Source organism: Pantherophis guttatus, chromosome 14 (genome assembly GCF_059756535.1).
Source record: "Pantherophis guttatus breed Tessera chromosome 14, ASM5975653v1, whole genome shotgun sequence".
Taxonomy (NCBI): domain Eukaryota; kingdom Metazoa; phylum Chordata; class Lepidosauria; order Squamata; family Colubridae; genus Pantherophis; species Pantherophis guttatus.
In genome coordinates, this window is record NC_142076.1 from 16,633,884 (window position 1) to 16,648,959 (window position 15,076).

Here is a 15,076-nt window from a genome sequence, read left to right on the forward strand (position 1 = left end):
ATGTAACTACTGCATTCAAGACGATAGCGTGTCTCAAATATTGTTTATAGATCGGCTGCTGCAATGTAGGTTCAGTCCAAGCGAATTGGAAAGTATGCAGCTGGACCTTAACAGCTGTTAGGTATTTTCTTCTCAGCCTCTCTCTCTTGCTCTGAAATGAAATATTTGGCGCAGGAGAACGTACATTGTTTACTTTACTTTATTGCCGTTGCACCTCGTACAACGAAATTGAATGTCTTCAATGTACATCATAACTATAAAAATAAAACCCAAATACACACCCTTCGCATTCTATACAATTGAATTGAAAACCCCTGATGCTGCATTGATATTGCACTGTACAGTAGAATTCAATATAGTTACTGCTCCGGGGGAGAAGTCAGTGGTGAAATCTGAACCGGTTTACTATCGGTTCGCTGGCTGTGCATGCATTTTTTTACAACCTATTCGGACACTGCCACCGTCATAAAGATGGGTCAGTAGCCAAGTGTCTGGATTTTGATCACGTGTCCATGGGGATGCCGTAAGTGTGAAAAACGGTCACATACATCACCAAATGAACTCTTGTAAAACGAGGACTAGCTGTAATCAAAAGTTTAGATTAAGATGGCCTCTGACGGCAAAACAGATCTTAATTACGGTGGGAGACTGTGCAGGAGACACAAATCTTGGGGGGAGTGTTTCTCACCGTTGGATTCACAGGGTGGCCAAATACGTTTGACGCCATTTATTGGCACCTCTGGTATTTGTTTAGTATGGATTCGGGCCACGTGTGAAGTTAGCAGTTTGCGGCTTAGTCAATAAACTGTGGTTTGGTAAATGCCAGCTTGGTGAATTTGTCTGAGGGCGGCTCCTGGCTCGGTTCCCACGGCATGCTAAACCAAACCCAAGACACCAGATTGTAGGGCTCGTTCGGGCTAAGGCCGGTCATTTTGTCCTGAGAAACGTCCAGCTGTGGCAGTTTTCAAGTAAACACGGAAGGAACCGGGGATGTGTGATTGCAAAAAGCCGAGCTTTTATTTAACTTACCCTAAACGGCTGACTCAGGCAGGAGGGCAGGCAAATTTCTTGCCTTATATAACACTTTGAATGCCCTTTTGGTCAATTATTATTTTGCTCTGTTTTTCATTTGGACATTCCAAGGGCCATTTGTATCGGGGACACGTTACATTATGGGAGAGTTGGTGTTCCCATCTTGGAAAACAGCAACCGATGAGTCCTTCGGTCTTCCAATATTTGAGGGGATGCTACCCCAAAGAAGAAGGGGGTGGGCATGGCTTGGTGGGCATGGCAGGGGAAGGATACTGCAAAACCTCCATTCCCATCGCACTCCAGGGGAAGGATATTGCAAAAACTCCATTCCCACCCCACTCTGGGGCCAGCCAGAGGTGGTATTTGCCGGTTCTCCGAACTACTCAAAATTTCCGCTACCGGTTCTCCGAACTGCTCAAAATTTCTAGAGCTAGATTAGTGAAGCAAATCTTGTGTGAATTTCAGATCAGCAAGAAGTGTACCCTTGGGCACTACGGTGTGGGTATGTGTTACAGCTTGTCTCCAAAGGGCGCTTTGGTGCTTGCTGTTTCATAGCAACCTACCTAACAAAAGTCAGATTTCAACCGCTAATTGTGTGGAAAGAGAAGGTGCATCGCCCAGTTAGGAAAACAGAATGCCTATTTATATGCGTGTCTGCTGGACAGACTTATTTTCAAAGAGAATGGAGACCGCCTTGAAATCTGGAGGCTTTGCTTGCGTTCCCATTTCACTCGACATTTTTTTCTGAAAGCCTTGAGGAATTGAGGAATTGAATTCTCCTGTCATGGGAATGGATGGGAGGAGAGATCTGACATCCCCATTGTTTACAGCATGAACAGAAGAACAGAGTTGGAAGGGACCTCTAGTCCAACCCTTTGCTCAAACAGGAGGTCCTATACCATTTCAGATAAATGGTTGTCCAATCTCTTCTTAAAATCCTCTAGTGATGGAGCAACCCATAACTTCTGGGGGCAAGCAGTTCCACTGGTTAATTCTTCTCCCTGTTAGGACATTTCTCCTTACTTCGAGGTTGCTTCTCTTCTTGATTCCATCCACTGCTTCTTGTCCTACCTTCAGATGCTTTGGAGAATAGGTTGACTCCCTCTTCTTTGTGGCAGCCCCTCCAATATTGGAAGACTGCTGTCATGTCCTCCCTAGTCGTCCTTTTCACTAGACTAAGGTAATGGTAAAGGTTCTCCCGCACCTGCGTGCTAGTCGTTCCCGACTCTAGGGCGCGGTGCTCATCTCCGTTTCAAAGCCGAAGAGCCAGCGCTGTCTGAAGACGTCTCCGTGGTCATGTGGCCGGCATGACTCAACACCAAAGGTGCACGGAACACTGTTCTCTTCCTACCAAAGGTGGTCCCTATTTTTCTACTTGCATTTTTTACGTGCTTTCGAACTGCTAGGTTGGCAGAAGCTGGGACAAGTCCCGGGAGCTCACCCCGTTACACGGCGCTAGGGATTCGAACCGCTGAACTGACGACCTTTCGATCGACAAGCCAACTCCTGCGACCGTTCTTCCTATGTTTTAGCCTCCAGTTCCCTATTCATCTTTGTTGCTCTTCTCCGTTCCTTTGTATGGAATGAATTAATGGGAGGAATTTCTATACTTTTTTTTAAAAAGTTCATTTTTTAAGATCAGATGCAAGGCACATGTGTATGTACAAGACTAAAGAGGAAAAAACGGTGGGGTCACATGTTGGAAAAAATAATTTATGATAATGTAGGTCAGATTTTCCCACTGCTTGCTAGACTCTTGAGCATTATAAACATAGCTTTCGAACATCTGGGAATAATACAGGATCCAGCTGTCAGGGGATTTTTATTATTATTATTTTTTTCTGTTTCTGAATGAGCTTGGTTTAGTGGCGGTTCAGTCTAACTCATTGTGTAAAAATTCTCAAGGAAGAGGGCAGGGTGGGAAAAAAAATGACACCGTGTAAAAATATTCAAGGAAAAGCAAACAGGAAATCTGCCTCTCCATTTCAGGCTTGTTTTTCGGATGCTATAATGAAATAAATAAATTTTAAAAAAAAAACCAAAAAACCAACCCCACAGTTTAAATATTTAGTGTTGTTTTTTTTTCCCGTGGTTGGCGCCTTCAAAAAATTTTTTTTCCTTTCAGAATGAAATAAATCGTTGGGTCATAAGAAACGACGTACTTCCCAGCTGAAGTGCCTGTGTTTTCCATTGAAATTTTTGCTTTTAGAGAAAGAGGAAAAAAAATATTGTGTTTTCAAAGGAGAAAATGCCTTGATGGACCGGTTAATTACAGGTTTCCACGTTAGGCGCAGGGGACCTGTGGCTCTCATGACTGTTGTGGCCTGCCAGCAGAGCTGGCAGCAGATTCGGACAGTGAGGAGGTTGGGGAGGAACATGGGCCCGTCCTGGAGTCTGGGGAAGGCTCTGATGAGGGCTCTGCGTCGGAGGCAGAGAGGGGGCCAGGGCCGTCTGACAGTTATCAGCTGCCTTCGGAGTCAGACATCAGTGAGGCAGATGAACAGCTGGAGCCTGTTCCCAGTGTGTGCATGCGCAAAGTTGCCAGATGAAGGGAACAGCTAAAGAACAAGGGTCGACTCAGGAGTAAAGCCACAGGTGGACAATGAATGGCCCCTCCCAGAGGGAATAAAAGAGGAGCGGAAGGGGAGGGGAGTTTGCAGGAGACAATTAGTTCGCCTAATTGGTTCGTGACTCTCCGAGACTCCTTGTCAAGTGTTGAAGATATCGGCCTGGCAGCTCTCCAAGCCAGATAAGGTCTGTGAGTGTAAGTTCAACCCTTGAAAGACTTCGCTGGATGTGAATGAGAGGAATTCACAGTAACTTAATAAAAAGGATTTTTTGTCGGGATCAAGGAGTCTGCTTCGTGCTCTTGGGAAGCCTAGGTCAGAACAATGGCATCAGTGAACTACAAATCCCAGCATCCTCTGCCATTGACCAGAGAGGCTGGGAGGGATTCTTGAGAGTTGTAATGCTCAACTTCTGGAAGGCTGAAGATATCCCCATCTGTTAAGAGTCTTTGCCACCAAATAGAAATAAAAGAAGAAAAAGGAAGGAAGATGCTGCAATTGAATGATGAGCAGGAAAAATAATTAGTCCTTCAGAAAACGTAAACATCCAGAAATTGACTCTCGAGATTCTATTTGTGGTGTGATTGAATCATCAGACTTCCTCTTTCCAAAAGGGACACTGGATTGGACAAATGAAGAAGTTAATGGAGTTGGCAGCATGTAATTTGGGGATCTGTATCTTTTCCAGATTCTTCGAAAAAAAAAGATCCTGGCCCAACCAGAGTCAACCTTGTCTCCAAGGGGCATCTAAGTAGACTTAATGACCAAATACCATCCATCCTTCCGTTCCTTCTGCTTTTAAGGTCCTAAAATGGCGAAGTTCTTATACGTATGTAATCCCTGGGCTGTCAGAGGCTGCGTTAGCATAGCAGTTAATAATATGCATCCGGGAACTATAATTAGGTGTTGCAATGCAATCTAATTATGTCTAATTATAGCATTGGCACATTCCATCCGCCATGGTGCCATCAAAATCACTTGCCCTGCTCTGAATTCATTCTCCTGGCTGGGGGTTCTAATGGAAGCTGGGCTCCGTACGAAGATATTATATATTGGCCGCAACTTACACAGGCTGTCCTTGACATACGACCACAATTGAGTCCCAAATTTATATTGTGAAGTGAGACGTTTGTTAAGTGAGTTTTTGCCCCGCTGTACGACTTTTCTTGCCACGTTTGTTAAGTACCTGCAGTTGTTAAATTAGTCACACTAAATGTAAAGGGAACCGGGTTTCCTCATCGACTTAGGATGCAAAAGGGGATTGATTATATGTCCCAGGGACACTGCTCCCCGTCATAAATGTGAGTCAGGAGCCAAGCATCTGAATTTTGATCGCGTGTCCATGGAGGATGTTGCATCATAAGTGTGAGAAATGATCCTAGATCACTTTTTCAGTGCTGCTCTAACTTTGAGCGGTCACTAAGTCAGCTGTTGTAAGTCGAGGACTACTTGTAAACATCACATTTCTGAATCCCTTGAAGGGGAGTTCAGCAATGCGATTTAGGAAAATTAAGGTGCTTTGCCTTTCCATTCCAACGACAGCACTTTGAGTCATTGGTTGTAGGAGAAGAAGAGGCAGAGCTGGGGGCAGAGTCAAGAGAGGAATCAGCCTGGAATCATTGCGTTCCCACAAAGGATCTCCCCCCCGCTTTTGACACGTGACGGCAAAAAGGTTAGCCATCACTGCTATAGGGTTTCCTTCTTGAGCAGGGGGTTGGAATAACAGAATAACAAGTCTGTTATTCTGTCTTGAAATCTATTAACTCTTCTCTAGAACCAATTTAGTGCTGAACGTTAGCTGACTACATTCTTATGTATAGACTTGAGCAATAAATATTATTAACTGGAACCTAAACTGTGGTCCTGTTCCTTCACGCCTGACACGGGTGCCCGGTACAAGCCATGATGCTTCTGTGTGTGCCACGATGAGGTCCTCGTGCCAATGATGGGTTGTTTCATTTCCAAAGTGACATCAGGATATACAGTGTCCCTATTTGTTCTCTTAATCTTTCCTCCTGGCAGGAGATCTGGCCAATATGTTCTTTCCCTAGCTAAAAAGCAGAAGGTGAAAAAAAACATGTTGGATCTGTTTCTAAAGCAGACGAGAATCGAAACTCTGGTTTCTCCTGAGTTGCTAGGAGCCAGATTTTTTTTTTTCCTCTTTCTTTCTTGTTTGCTACATACTCCGGCCAGACTGCAAATGTCAGCATCCCAAGGTTGAGGAAGTTGATCCAGCCACAAAGTGACATTTGACTGCCAGGGGAAGGGCTCCATTATATTCACGCTTAATGCTATGCTATGCCATGCTATGTTTTGTTTAGCTTTTGCTCAGGAAACCGTACTGACTCAATCACCGTCGCTTAGGCAAGGAAACCTTGATTTAGTGGACTGTGATGTAGCAGAGCCTGGATTTAGCGGACCATTTTGCCGTGTCCGTTATTTCCAATGGTCTGTTAAATCAGAGAATCTGAGGCTTCTGATTTAACTCATTGCTGTAATGGCATCTTTGCACAAACAATGCCCTTTCATGACCTGGGGGGCAGGTATGGAAGTCATCACATAAGTGACCTGATTTGGTTCATTTTGAGAATGATGTCATGAGGTCTGAATTGCCGTGGGTATTTGGTCTGTTAAATCAGAAATATTCAGGAGCTTAGCAACCGGCGACACATTTACAATGATTGCAGCATCCTGGAGTCATGTGAATGCCATTTGTGACCATCCCAGACAGCTTCCGATAAGCAAAGTCAAACAGGGGAAGACGGATTCATTTAATAACCTCATGATTCACTTAGCAACTGTGGCAAAATTTTTTGATAAAATTGGCCCCGGTTGTTAAACGTTGGGCACTCTCTGAGCTGCAGAAGGTAAAAAGGACTTTGTAGAAAATAATATGTCTTGGAGAAAAAATGGAATTCTTGTCGAAAGAGATTTGAGGCTATTCTCTAATAGGATAAACATGTGGAAAATGCAGGACCCTGTTCTCTTAATTTAGCTGCAGCAACTAAAAAAAAAAATCCCTTTCTTATGTCTGAGACACCAAGAAGAATTATTGTTTTCAGGAAACACATTTTTTCATTCCTTCGGGCTAAATTGAAATTCTTTCGCTTGGACATATCAACAATCTTTGTTGGTGGAGTTGGGAGGGGTTGGTGTGTTAGTCTTTTTTTTTTTTGTTATTACTTTTTTTTCTGCACGCCGCGAGCTTGCCTGTTTTAGTAACATGTGGTATTAATATTCTTGGTAAGGGATTGCATTTTTGGTTAAGGTTTTTTCCCCCCTCCCCTTCATTTTATTTGTTTAGCGGAGTGATGGCGTTAGGGAAAAAAATGTCCTTGTGTCTAGTTGTTCTGGTGTGCAGTGCTCTATAGCGTCGTTTTGAGGGTAGGAGTTGAAACAATTTATGTCCAGGATGCGAGGGGTCTGTAGATATTTTCCCAGCCCTCTTTTTGACTCGTGCAATATCCAGGTCCTCAAAGGAAGGCAGGTTGGTAGGAATTGTTTTTTCTGCAGTTCTAATTATCCTCCGAAGTCCGTGTCTGTCTTGTTGGGTTGCAGAACCAAACCAGACAGTTATGGAGGTGCAGATGACAGACTCAATAATTCCTCTGTAGAACTGGATCAGCAGCTCCTTGGGCAGTTTGAGTGCCATTGTAACTTTGAATGGTCACTAAACGGTTATAAGTCGAGGATGTACATCATAGAGTTTGTGGGCTTTGCCCAGAAACTTCAAGGATGCCCTAAAAACGATGAAGGGTCTCCTTCTTTTTTAAAATTTGCCACCGAATTACCATTTCTAATGTAGAAAAAGGAAAGAAGGCATTAACAAACCTCTCGTTCTTTGATTTCTTGGTTTAAATTGAGCCCCGTGACCTCACTCGTATCTGGGTAGTTGATTCTTCTGAAAGCTAATTGTCCTTCAGCCAAAGCTCAGGACATTTTTATCTTGGGGTGGTTTCTGTTGAAGGTGGTATCTTATCTCGTGAACTTTGCACACAACTGCAGACTCATTTATTTTCTCGTCTTGAGCATTCCTTGGACAGAAGTAGACAGACTTCCTTCCTATCCAAACCTTGTTCAAAGAGAAGTATGGAAGAAATAGGTCCAAGTCCCCTCACACTTGGTCGACACCCTTCTGACACTTTTGAATGTTTGGGACACTTTCCCAGATGCACAAAATGCTCCGTTTTACACATTGGCAAAAAATAAAAAAAAAATCAGAACACCAAATAGAAGCTGGGTGGATACGACTTCATAGATGACCCTCACTCTGTCAAGGACCTCAGAGTACTCATCTCAAACGATCTTAAGTGCCAGAGCTTACTGTAACAGCATTGCCAAAAAGGCATTAAAAGTTGGCAACCTAATCTTGCAAAGCTTCTTCTCTGGTAACATTGTACTGCAAAGTAGGGCATACGAAACCTTTGCCAAACCAATTCTCGAATACAGCTCGTCTGCCTGGAATCCTCACTGCATATTGGACAGTAATACAATCGAGCGAGTCCAGAGATATTTCACGAGAAGAGTCCTCCACTCCTCTGATTGCAACAAAATCCCTTATGCCATCAGGCTTGAAATTTTGGGCTTGGACAACCTAGAACTATGCCGCCTACGGTCTGACCTAAGCGTAGTACATAAAATTATCTGCTACAATGTCCTACCTGTCAATGACTACTTCAGCTTCAACCGCAACAATACACGAGCATACAATAGATACAAACTCAAGGTAAACCGCTCCAAACTCGATTGCAGAAAATACGACTTCAGCAACAGAGTGGTCAATGCCTGGAATGCACTACCTGACTCTGTGGTTTCTTCTCCAACCCCCATAACTTTAACCTTAGATTGTCTACTGTTGACCTCACCCCATTCCTAAGAGGTCTTTAAGGGACAGTGCATAAGCGCACCAGTGTGCCTTCCATCCCTGTCCTACTGTCCCCATTTATTCGTATCCATTTCCCGTGTTCATATCCATGTTTATACTTATTCCTGTTATCTCGTACATGTTTGACAAACTAACTAACTAACTAAATAAATAAAATGGATCCTTGGTGATTCTCCATCTGTCTGTGAGTTGCTTTGTTTTTTTTTCCCCTGAGGTTGATTCTCCATGCTCCCTTGTCTATTTTCTTAAACCCAAAAACGGGACTAATTGAGCAACGGCTAATCAAATATTGCTGAATAAAAACAACCCCAGAAAACCAAAATCCTACTTTTTCAAAGCCTGATGCGGTATGTGTGTTACATATTTTTCACCTCACTATGCTTACATCTCCAGTGTCCATTGACATCTACGGTTTAAAACTAACCACAGTCCTTGAACTAATTCCGCTGTAACACAGATGGATTACATCTGCGGTTCGTCATCGCACTGAGTTTGGGTTTAACCATCGTGTTTGAATTGTTCTAGTAGGGATTCTTACTATACAAAATTGTAAACTGTGGCTTTGTTGTGGCCTGCCAGCGGCCTGCGCGGATCGTGGCTGATCCCAACGACGAGGAGGCTGGTGTGGGGTCGCGCCAACAGCCTGCGCAGCCAGTGCTCACATCGGACAGCGAGGAGGCTGAAGAGGATGTGGTGCCAGAGGCAGAGATTCAGCCTGGGCCTTCAGAACCTCCAGAGGCTCCTTCAAGTGGAGAGAGTGAAGTGGAGGAGCCTCTCCTCAATGCTCGGGCACGCAGAGCTGCCAAAAGGCAGGAGTGGCTACTCAGGAGGAGGAGGAGGTCTCCTCGAGAGTAAGGTTTGAGGATAATTGGTTACTCCCTTAGCCTATTTAAGTCGCATGCTGTTAGTAATTTCTTGCTGGAAACGACGTGTAATTATTACAGAGCATTTTGGAGAGTGAGTGTCTTATCGTATCTTGTTTTCTGGGCTGGTTGCCAACCGTTGCCGGACTTTGTTTATTCTTGGTACATTATAACTTTGATAAGGACCATTGGTGTGTGTCACAATCCTTGGGAATCCGGAGTTGGGGCAGAACAGTCTTATATAAACCATGGGGATAGCTTCGTATAACATGAGAAATCAAAAAGAAGCAACATGGCAATATATGAGTACACAACGTTGAATTGGGGATGTCTAGTCTAATGAAAAGAAGAACTAGGAGTGACGTGATAGCAGGTTTTCAATATTTGAGGGGCTTTCTCAAAGAAGAGCGGGTCAACCTATGCTCCAAAGCACCAGAAGATAGGACAAGAAGCAATGGAAAGGAAAGAGGCAACCTAGAAGTAAGGAGAAATTTCCTGACAGTGAGGACAATTAATCAATAGAATGGCTTCCCTCCAGAAGTTATGGATGCTCCATCACTGGAAGTCTTCAAGAAGAGATTGGACAGCCATTTTCAATTTTCAATTCAGAATAGAGCTGGAAGGGATCAAGTAAAATGGCTTATCTCCAGAAGTTATGGATGCTCCATCACTGAAGGTCCTCAAGAAGAGATTGGACAGCCATTTTCAATTTTCAATTCAGAATAGAGCTGGAAGGATCAAGTAAAATGGCTTATCTCCAGAAGTCGTGGGTGCTCCATCACTGGAGGTTTTTAAGAAGAGACTGGACAACCATTTGTCGGAAATGGTATAAAGTCTCCTGCTTGAGCAGAGGGCTGGACTAGACGACCTCCAAGGTCCCTTCTAATCTGTTAGTCTGTTATTCTGAATCACAAAATCAGAACTCCATCTTAGTCATGACAGACCATTAGGAAAAAAAGGCCATGATTTATTTATTTATTTTTTTAAACAAAATGCTGCCGTTTAAAAATAACCCAGAAAAAAGGAGTTTGTGAGAAACAGATGCATCTGTTTCCAGGAAGAGAATGACCAAGTCTTTATTTTCTGAAAACGGTATGCGTGTATGTTTGTGTACAAATCGCCTCGCTTCTTTGTAAGTGAGTTTACTTTTGTGTTCTGCCCTTTAAAAGCCATTTATACGCGCGGTATAAAAGCACATTGTGAGAGACGACAGCAAAGTACACAAATGACAGACCTGTTTGTTATCAGATTGTGGTGTGGGATGGAAAAAGAAAAAAAAAACAACAACAAGGGAAGAACAGACAAGAAGCACGTATTATTCCAGTTTCAATCTGTTATTTTTTTTTTCAAAACGGGAGGAAGAGAATTTTAACTAAGTGTTCAGATACCTTGTTGGCAAAGAGCTAAACTAATATTTGCCAAGCCTGGCGAAGACATAATAGACCTTCAGGAGAAAACGTGTAGCTTGTTAATGTTCCTCTTCCTGTAAACTCTTTTTACCAAACAATGCTTTGTCTTGATCGTCGTCTTAATTTGTTTTTACTCTCGGGAAGATCAAGATACACCATCTGTTCGTTTCTTCGGTGTTTTATCGTTGGCCAAATGACCCGGATAATCTCCCAGAAGGTACCTGGTTCACTAGGTTTCCTTCTGAGGAACGACCTCTGGATTAAGCTACAGGACAATTTGAACAGGTCTTCCATGACGGTGAGACAGGTGGGTCCCCAAACATTTTGGTGTGAGAAGATAAAGAGAAGGTCGTCCAATATTTAGGCATGAGATTTAACCTCGTCCATTTTCTGAAGCCAAGATCTTATCAAGAATGGTTGCTGGAATTGGGTATGTCTAGTCTAGTGATAAGAAGGACTTGGGGAGACATGATAGCAGTCTTCCAATATTTGAGGGGCTGCCACAAAGAAGAGGGAGTCAACCTATTCTCCAAAGCACCTGAAGGCAGGACAAGAAGCAATGGATGGAAACCTATCAAGGAGAGAAGCAACCTAGAACTAAGGAGAAATTTCCTGACAGAACAATTGATCAGTGGAATGACTTGCCTTCAGAAGTTGTGGATGCTCCATCACTCGAAGTTTTTAAGAAAAGACTGGATAGAGCAGGTTACACCTGATAGAACCAACCAACTTTCTCTCTCTCTTTCCATTTCTTTACCTCTCTCTCCCCCCCCCCCCACTCCTTCATCAGACTTAGGCTTTTATGAGGAGTTGCTTTTTCATCATTCTTGGTTGTTAAAAAAAAATATGTCAGCTCAAGGATTACTAATCTTCTACTGCTCCAAAAAATTAAAACAGCGAGTAGGTGGGGGATCATTTTTGACTGACTCTGCTGCTTAAGCAGAGAGCGCCTATCCTCTTCGCCTTTCCGGCATGGCATCAGCCTGCTGCCCAAATCTTTTGCTTATAAAAACATTGGGAGATCAAAGGTGTGTTCGGGGAAGAGCAGCCAAAATATATTTCTCCCTTTATTTACATAAGGAGCTTTCCTTCTGCGGCTCCCAAGAGTTGCCTATTTGTAATATGTCCCCATCTCTTTGTTCAAACGACTCCAACCGGTCTAAATTCACCCCACCCACCCCGGAATAATGTTGCTTCATGGCCCACCCAGTTCAGCCTTTCTGGCAAAAGCTTTTCAAAACACGAAGCTTATTTTCGTATTGTTGGCAGGAATACAGGTAGGTTAGTCCTCGACTTACGACCATGATTGAGCCCTGTTGCCAAGCGACAGTTGTGAAGTGCGTTTCGCTTCGTTTTGCCATATTTCTCGTTGTTAAGTGAATCGCTGCAGTTTCGTTAAGTCGGGAACCCGGTCGTTAATTGAATCTGGCCTCTTCATTGACGTTGCTTGTCAGTAGGTCACAAAAGGGGATCACGTGACCCCTCCCCCCCCAGGAGACTGAAACCGTCATAAGTATGAATCGGTTGCCAAGCATCTGAATTTTGATCACGTGACCACGGGGATGCTGCATGGAGTGGTGGGGTGGCCTAGAAGTGGAGATCTCTTGCCTCACAATCAGGAGGCTGTGAGTTCGATCCTAGGTAGAGGCAGATATTTCTCGCTCTGGGCACACTGAGAATATATCTGCTGGACAAAACTCCTCATTGGCGACAGGAAAGGCATCCGGCCATTCAAACACTTTGCTAGCTCCATTCAGTTGCCCAGAATCTACCCGCAAGGGATTATGGGATCATTAAAAGATGATGATGATGACCATAGGGACGCTGCAACGGTCATAAGTATGAAAAATGGTCATAAGTCAGTTTTTTCGAGGCCATTATTACTTCGGTCACTAAATAAACTGTTGTAAGTCGAGGACTAGCTGTATTGCAGCTGGTGGAAGTGGTTTCCATCAGCCAGTATTTTATGGTATTATTTCCCTGGACGAATGGCGGATGATCCAAAACTTGATGGCTTCATTTTTTTCACTTTCTGAAATCTCTTTTCAATCTGGCTGGCCTTTTTACAGGGATGGACTTTGTGTTTAAAAACGAAACCAAAAAACCCCCATAAAATCTCACATCAAAAATACTGGCCTCTCTTTCTCTCTTTCTCCTTTCCCTTGACCAACTATATCAGTGCTTCTTACACCTTCACAACTTTAAGATGGGTGGACTTCAACTCCCAGAATTCTATGCTAGCTGGGGAATTCTGGGAGTTGAAGTCCACCCATCTTAAAGTTGGTTGAGAAACACTGCTCTATATTTAATTAGTATGGGCCAAATCTATTTAATATGTTTTTAAATTGTTTTTTTTAAATTTTATATTGTATCTGTTTTATCTTTGGCTGTTCACCGCCCTGAGTCCTTCAGGAGTAGGGCGGTATATAAATCTAAATAAACTGAAACTGAAACTGAAACTAAACCACTGAACAGAAGGATGCCATTCCTTGCAAGAGTTTATTTAGGTTTATAGCCCATGTCTTTGTTCTGACTTAGGCTTCCTGAGACAGTAAAAAGCACGCGATTAGTCCCAAAAGCCCTCTTTTTATTTCAACGGCTGAGAATTCTGTTCATTCACAGCCCGTCATGAGTCACAAAGAGTTGGTAAAGAGTCCGACAGAAGTCTGCCACAGTCCTTCGGGAGAAGACTGATAAGCACCCACCTTTATCTCCCTTGACACGCTGCCAAAGACCTAATTGGCACTTAGCTTTGCAAGGCCACACGAAGCACAGAGTCAAACGGAGCTTCAGAATTTAAACCGGCCAGAACGAACAAAGTTGCTTCCTACAAAGGCTCATGTCCCTTTGCTCCTCCTTTATGTCTTATGAAAGGGACCAATCACCTCCAAGTCTTACTCCCGAGTCGCCTCTTTTGTCTTAACTGTTCTTGCCTTCTGGCAGCTCTGTGCATGCACGCACAGGGAACAGGCTCCCGCTGTTCCTCTGCCTCGCTGACGTCAGATTCTGGAGGCTCCGGAGGCAGCACATAACTCCCAGATGGCCCTGGACCCCTCTCTGCCTCCGACGCAGAGCCTTCCCCAGACTCCAGGACTGGCCCATGTTCCTCCCCAGCCTCCTCACTGTCCGACTCTGCTGGCAGACCACAACAGTCTATTGCAGAATAAAAATGAGTTAGGAGGGATTCTCCTTGCAGCTTGTCAAAAACGAACCTTTTCAGTTGTTATGTCTATCAAACTAAAAAGCTACCGTCTTTCTTTTCGGCTTCCTAAATGCGTCTGTTTGTAGACAAGCAAAAAAAAAAAAAAAAACACCAAAAAACCCCACTTCCACTTGAAAAGGTCTCTGTGGGCGCCCTTTGCCAGTGATATAGAATAATTTAATGCTGTTTATTGTTTCAGCCTCTGTTCTGCGATCCAGTCGGAAGGGCCATCTGCGTTTATATAATTTTTTTTTTTAAAGCTAAGTAAGCGGCTTCTGCATTAGCCAACATGCGGTCGTGTACGCTTAATGGAGTTACGTGCTAATTATTGTTGAGTGTTTTCTGGGAAAATAAACCTGACCGAAGGTCTTTGCTATGAAACAAAAATTATTCACTTGAGGGTGGAGGTTCATCCTTTGAGTTTGTGGATTGGTTTTTGAACGTTTCGTTACCAGGCCGGGTAATGTTTTCCAGCGGAGTTTAGGGGATGTCAGTTTCGGTGTACTTCTGTCTATAAGGATTTCTTTATAAACTCCTTTTCTCTAAGGGACGCGGTGGCTCAGTACCTAAGACGCTGAGTTTGTCGATCAGAAGGTCGGCACTTCAGCGGTTCGAATCCCGAGTGCCGCGTAACGGGGTGAGCTCCCGTGACTTGTCCCAGCTTCTGCCAACCTAGCAGTTCGAAAGCAGGTAAAAAAAGGCAAGTAGAAAAATAGGCACCACCTTTGGTGGGAAGGTAACAGCGTTCCATGCGCCTTTGGCATTGAGTCATGCCAGTCACATGACCACGGAGACATCTTCGGACAGCACTGGCTCTTTGGCTTTGAAACAGAGATGAGCATCGCCCCCTAGAGTCGGGAACGACTAGCACATATGTGCAAGGGGAACCTTTACCTTCTAAATTCCTTATAAATAAACAGAAGAACACCGACATCTCCTAAACTCCGCTGAAGATGTTATCTAGCCTGATAATGAAACATTCAGAAACCAATCCAAGGTTTGGAGAATGAAAGTTCACCCTCATCCTGCAAATATTTCGTCACTATTGCAATATTCGCTTGATTGATGGAGTTTCTCCTGATGTGCAGAGGGGGAAGTAGTCAGTACAGGTAGTCCTC

At 43.7% G+C, this 15,076-nt stretch overlaps 1 protein-coding gene across 2 annotated transcripts in view; it reads left to right on the top strand.

Moving 5' to 3' along the window:
- The window catches only part of CYTH3 (cytohesin 3), a 63,024-nt gene that overhangs the window by 15,545 nt on the left and 32,403 nt on the right, over positions 1 to 15,076 (top strand). The gene's annotated exons all lie outside the window — the stretch shown is intronic.